This window comes from Apium graveolens, chromosome 2 (genome assembly GCF_009905375.1).
Source record: "Apium graveolens cultivar Ventura chromosome 2, ASM990537v1, whole genome shotgun sequence".
NCBI classification, from domain to species: Eukaryota; Viridiplantae; Streptophyta; class Magnoliopsida; order Apiales; family Apiaceae; genus Apium; species Apium graveolens.
Genome location: NC_133648.1, coordinates 152,417,153 through 152,424,121, shown reverse-complemented (window position 1 = coordinate 152,424,121; position 6,969 = coordinate 152,417,153).

Below are 6,969 nucleotides of genomic sequence, written 5' to 3'. Positions count from 1 at the left end.
TCACCATGAAAGTTCTTTGTTGGATCCACCTTGAATTCCTCATGCACCACTGAGGGCATGGATGTTTGAGTTGATGTCGTAGACTTTTTAGGAATGTAGTCCTCCATTTCCTCATCACTAAAGTCCAATTTTCTTTTAGAGTGAAGCTTGTATCTGAAATATCTTTTCTGTGGAGGTTTATTTTGTATTTATTGATCTTGAGCTTCAGTAATCACATATGGTTTTTCAGAAATCTCAGTTGTAGATTTGACAACTTGAATAGTTCCTTTTAGGCTTCAAAATTAGATCTGCTTTTGGAGATTTGATGCATGAGGTTTGGCCTTTTTCCATGCTACCTAGACTCATTTTATTTACTGAGATTTGTTTGATTTGTGAGTGGTGATGAAAAGTCTTGTCTGGTTTCTGTAGCTAACCAAATTTCTTCTGAATATCTGCATCAATCTTCTTCCATTTTTCATCTAGCTCCTTCTCAGCTGCTGCTACATCAATCTTTATCAGTTTATCATTTATTCCAGTTTTGCCGCTGCTAGATTGATGAGATCAATGCTATCCATAGTTGGTTGCTTAGTGAAAGCAATTGCTGGCACAATTACTTTGCTGACTTGAATGTTGAGTTGTTTCTCCCCCTCATTTGATGAACCTTTCTCCCCCTTTTTGTTAGCATCAAGTTGTTGAGAAGAAGGGAGTTGTGCAACCACCAACTGTTAGAGCAGAGCAGTCTGAGCTTCTTGATTTGCAAGTATGTTGGCCACTGACTTCTCCACATTAGACAACATAGAGTCCATGGGCTCAACTTTTCTATATAAATCAGCTTCTTTCCTCAATTTCTGAGCTATCTCAGTCATGGTGGTTCCAGGAAGTTTAGCATCCAACCTTGCTATAAAATCCTGTTTGACATCAGAAATTTCTTGCTTCAATTTATCCATACTTTGATTGTGTTAAAGAGCTTGAAGCTCTGCAACTATGAGCTTTGAGTAACCTTTTAGTGCTGGCACTTGTGGATGCATGAATGGCTGATTGGGTGTCATGAATAAGCTTGAATAATGTGGATTGGAGATGTGAATATGAACACTCTTTGGTTAGCATCCAGGAAGAAATGTCTGCATCTCCCCCTATGCTCATGTTGTCATCCTCATCATCCCCACCATCATCCCCAAAAGAGTCTTCAGCCAGTTCAAACTCACTGCCAGTTGTAGATGGCATAACAGTGATTGCATCCTTTGCCCTTTGTAGAGAAGTAGTTGTATGCACTAGGTTCAGCATCTTCTCAGCATCCTCATTGCCCTGTTCAGCTAGAGTTTGATAAGCTGAAAAAGGATGAGTAAATTTCTCAGCATCCAGGGAGATATAATCTATGACAGCTTGATATTCTTGCTGAAATAGTCTTTCCCTTTCCTGCATCACTGACATTCATTGACTCACAAGCAATGGATTTCATCCTGGTAACTCCTGTACCTGCATTTCTCTCATGATCTCTCTTTTGTTGCATCAAGGGCTCCCCTTGGCTCACCACCCTTACGCTCTCACCTTCACCTTCTAAGGTGGGACTCCTCTCACTCTTTTTTGCCAGGCTTGAAGAAATAGCCTACATGAGTTCACCCTTTTCCTCTCCTTTTGCCAGGGAGCAACCCAGCCTCTCACTCATTTCACTCCCTTCCTCAATACCAAGAGTGATTTTAAAACTACTAAATCATCTATACTTGTCATAATTGTTGAATTTTCAGTGTGTGTAGAGAGTACCGATGGATGAGGAACATCCATCGGGATAGTAGTTAGGCTAGCCGACGGATGACTGTTGTTAGGCACATCCGTCGGGATACAATCACTAGCCGACAGATGAACAATATCCACCAGAATAGAAGAAATGAATGAGTTTGGAGTGGACACTATTGTAGAATCTGTGCATATTGATGAAAATTTGGGCACAGATGTCTCAATAAATCCTCAAAGAATTGGCAAGTGAGCCAACAAATCATCTAAAAGATGATGCTCACTTGTACTAGATTTTGGCTTCCCAAACAAATTTAAAGAAGGGGAATCAGGAATTGATGTGTTAATCATATCCATATTTAGAGAATTTGTGGGAGAGTTTGGTGTTTGAGGTGCTTCTATCACTAAAGATTTTGGCTGTGACTCCACATTTATTGGAGCTACATGAAGCTGAATTTGAGATGGTGCAGTGACTGAGCCTTTTGCTCCAGTTTGCAATGTGTATGTTCCCTGTGCATCCCCAAGGGTTTTAGATCTCTTCTTTCTAGAATATGTTTGGGGTGAACTTGTGTCCCTTACCCTCTTGGCATGTGCTCCTGGTTGGGAGCTTGTTTCAATAGCAACATCCTTTTGGGAGGATGAAACTAGAATTGTGCTAATTTCCTTATTAACAACCACAGTTTTTTGGGAAACTGTGGTGTGGCTAGGTTTGTGTACACTTTCCTCACCAACCTTATCCTTAGGGTTTTTTTGATTTTCACCCTGTCCCTCATCCAACTCACTACCCTGCACACTCCCCTCTTTAGGTTTGGTAGATTTTGCAACTAGTTTCTTTTGAGAGAAACCATAGGGGGCTTTCTTTGATTTGGATTTTGAAGATTTTGTTTTGGTAGCTTGGGTAGGCATCTGTTAGGTCATTGACACAGATGCCAAAGCTACACTTAAAGGCAAAGAAATTTATGAGGTTGGAAGAGTAGTGACAGTGGTGCTTACCTCACTTACCTGAGGGCCCTCCATGATTGGAAAGTAGAAGAGGGGCACCTCTTTGTGGTGACTTGCTCTGTTGAGATCTGCAATGATTCTTCCTTCTTGAACCCAACAATTCAGTTTTTGGTTCGGTTCTCAATAGCAATGTTCTTCATAAGATGGTTATCAAGCATCATAAAGAATCTAGCATAATAGAAACTTTTACCTCTCTTATTAACATCCCCCTACTAATAGCCTAATTCAAACATAACCATGTCACTGAAATTATGATAATTATTAGTAACTAACATATAAAGCATGTTAAGCATGGCAGTATTGACAAAATCAAAATTACTTACCTTACCAGAAAATACTTTGGTAACTACATCACACAGATAAATTCATTCTTTTCTAAGACCTAGCCTCCTAATCTCACTTAACGTAGAGGTAGAGAGTGCATAGCCAAAAGAATTAAGCATGGTAACTAAATTAGCATATGTGTGTGGAACAGTAGTAGTGTTTTCAGGAATCTTGAAGCATGCTTGAATTATGTCACTATTAATACAGAATTGCTTACCTTTGAGAGTGAAAGATATGGTTTTGTCTGTAGACTAGTACACAGCAGTGGTCTACATCTCTTCCACAACTTCACAGTAGATTGTGGGTGATTCCAGCATAGCGTAACTGAGTTTACATCCCCTCACAAAGTTCATTATTTTATGAAAATCTTCATATTGTGGAATTTCCTTTTTCGCAAGAGCTATGAAGTTGTTCTTTTCATAGATGAATCCAGACTGAGATATAATTTTGACTACTGGTGCCATTGTTAAAGTATAGGAATTTGCAGAGAGAAAGAGAGTATTTGCTTTGGAGAAGAAGAGAGTTAGAGCAAATGATTTGAGAATGATAAAATAAAAGAATGAAAATAAATTTTGCTTTTATACCATCTCAAAAATAAACTGTCAAAAGTAATAAAGTAAAATAAAGTAACCAAACAAAATAGCCCAAAATAGCCGTTTAAAATAAATAAATTGTCAAAATTTTGTCAATTATCCGTCGTGTTATACTTACAGACTGTAATTATATCCGATGGATAATGTTCAGAATTCCAATCGGCTAAGATTGAGACAATTCGACGGATGAGAATAAAGCAATTATCCGTCAGGTTATAAAATAATATAGAAAAGTAATTGATTTTTATTAATAAATACTATTCTGATGGATGATCAAACTCGATGGATAATGAGCATCTGTCGGGATGTAAATTTTGACTTAGCCAAAATTTCATCTAAAATAGAAAAATCAATTAAGTTTCTGGCTGCATTATAACTTGCAAAAATATCTGAAATGATTTAAGAATAATTAAGCACACCTGACTCACTTACCAACCTTGAAAAGGTGGATTCATCAAGTGGCTTGGTAAAGATATCTGCAAGCTGCTTTTCACTTGGAATAAAATGAAATTCCACAGTACCATTCATCACATGTTCCCTAATGAAGTGGTACTTGATGTCTATGTGCTTTGTTCTTGAATGCTGTACTGGATTTTCAGTGATGGCAATAACACTTGTGTTATCACAGAAAATAGGAATTGTGTCCACTTGTAGACCATAGTCCAACAATTGGTTTTTCATCCACAAAATCTGTGTACAGCAACTACCAGCAGCAATGTATTCAGCTTCAGCTATAGAAGTAGAAACTAAATTTTGCTTTTTACTGAACCAGGACACAAGATTGTTCCCTAGAAATTGACAGGTTTTTGTTGTACTTTTTTTATCAATTTTACAACCTGCATAATCTGCATCTGAATAACCAGTTAGATCAAAACCAGAATCTCTAGGGTACCAAATGCCAAGTTTTGGTGTTCCCTTGAGATATCTGAATTTTTTTCTTAATAGCTACTAAATGAGATTCTCTAGGATCATCCTGAAATCTAGCACAAAGACAGGTAGCAAACATTATATCTGGCCTACTAGCTTTTAAGTATAGAAGTGAGCCAACCATGCCCCTATAGCTTGAAATATCCACAGACTTTTCACTAGTGTTTAATTCAAGTTTAGTTGCATTGGCTATGAGAGTTTTTGCAGATGTGTAATCTATTAGATCAAACTTCTTTAAGAGATCAAAAATATATTTGGTTTGACTAATGAATATTCCATCACTAACTTGCTTAACTTGTAAACCAAGAAAGTAAGTTAGTTCTCCCATCATGCTCCTTTCATACTTACTTTACATCAATTTGGCAAACTTTTTGCAAAGCTTTTCATATGTAGAGCCAAATATAATATCATCTACATAAATTTGAACAAGTATACTAGAGCCATTAACATTTCTAAAGAATAAAGTTTTATCAACAGTACCTCTTGTGAAGTTATTTTCCAAAAGAAACTTTGATAAAGTGTCATACCAGGCTCTAGGTGCTTGCTTCAGTCCATAAAGTGCTTTCAAAAGATAGTAGACATATTCTGGAAAATTTGGATCTTCAAAACCAGGAAGCTGACTAAAATAGACTTCCTTCTCCAAATCTCCATTCAGAAATGCACTTTTGACATCCATTTGATAGACCTTGAAATTGGCATGGGCTGCATAGGTTAAGAAAATTTTGATGGCTTAAAGTCTTGCAACAGGAGCAAAAGTTTCATTAAAATCTATTTCTTCTTGTTGACAGTAGCCCTTAGCAACCAATCTAACTTTGTTCCTGACCACTATGCCATTTTCATCCATCTTGTTTCTGAATACCCACTTGGTGTCAATTGGATTCTTTCCTTGAGGTTTGGGTACAAGCTTTCATACCTTGTTCCTTTCAAATTGGTTTAGCTCCTCCTGCATAGCTAAAACCCAATTAGGATCCAATAAAGCTTCTTCTACCTTCTTTGGTTCTTCCTTAGAAAGGAAGCTACTACATAGACATTCTTCTTGAGTTTCTTTCCTTGTTTAAACTCTAGAAGATGCATCACCAATGATGAGCTTAAAAGGGTGATCTCTAGTCCATTTTCTTTATTGAGGTAGATTAGCTCTAGATGAAGAGGCCTCATTATTGTCTTGATGTGTGACCGAGTTTTGATTATGAGAAACCCCCACGAGTTTGTGAATCTTTGATTTGAGAAAGGGGTACTTTATGTAGGTGATCTACTCTGACTCTCAGCTTCTCTCATTATTCTGAGGGATGATGCACTTTGTATCTCGACGGATGAAGCAGATTGTCTCCCGACGGATGAGGCAGATTGTCTACTGATGGATGAAGCATTTTGTAACTCGACAGATGCTGAATTATGTGCTTCATTAGTTATAGATTTTTCTGCATTATCCTTAGCCAATGTTTCTTGATCACTTTCATCATCACTGTCATCACTAACCATCTCCACATTATCAAACTTGAGGCTTTCATGGAAATCTCCATCTTGCAGTCCTTCAATCTTTTTATTATCAAACACAACATGTATGGATTCCATAACAATGTTGGTTCTTAGATTGTAGACTCTATATGCTTTTCCAACAGCATATCCAACAAAGATTCCTTCACTGCTTTAGCATCAAAATTTCCATGTTGATCAGTTTGATTCCCTAAGATATAACATTTGCAGCCAAAGACATGAAGAAAATTTAGAGTTGGCTTCCTGTTCTTGAACAATTGGTAGGGTGTCATGCTCTTTGCTTGATTAACCAAAAAGACATTCTGAGTGTAGTAAGCAGTATTCACAGCTTCAGCCCAAAAATATGTTGGTAACTTTGATTCTTCAAGCATTGTCCTTGCAGCTTCAATAAGAGATATGTTCTTCCTTTCCACTACTCCATTTTGTTGTGGAGTTCTAGCTGCAGAAAATTCATGCATAATCCCATTCTCTTCACAAAATGATCTCATCACAGAATTCTTGAACTCAGTTCCATTATCACTCCTGATTCTTCTTACTTTAAAGTCAGGATGATTATTGACTTGTCTTATGTGATTGATGATGATTTCACTCGCTTCATCTTTGGACTTTAGAAAATATGTCCAAGAGAACTTTGAGAAATCATCTATAATTACCAGGAAATATCTTTTTCTTGAGATGGACAACACACCATGTGCAACAGTTACAAAGGTTCTTCAATTGTTGAATCAAGCTTCTTTCTGAATGATGCTTTAATCTGTTTTCCTTTCTGGAAGGCATCACATAATCCATCCTTAGTAAACTCCACTTGAGGAATACCTCTAACCAATTATTTCTTGACAAGCTCATTCATGGTCTTGAAGTTTAGATGGGACAGCTTCTTGTGCCATAGCCAACTTTCATCTTGACTTGCTTTACTCAG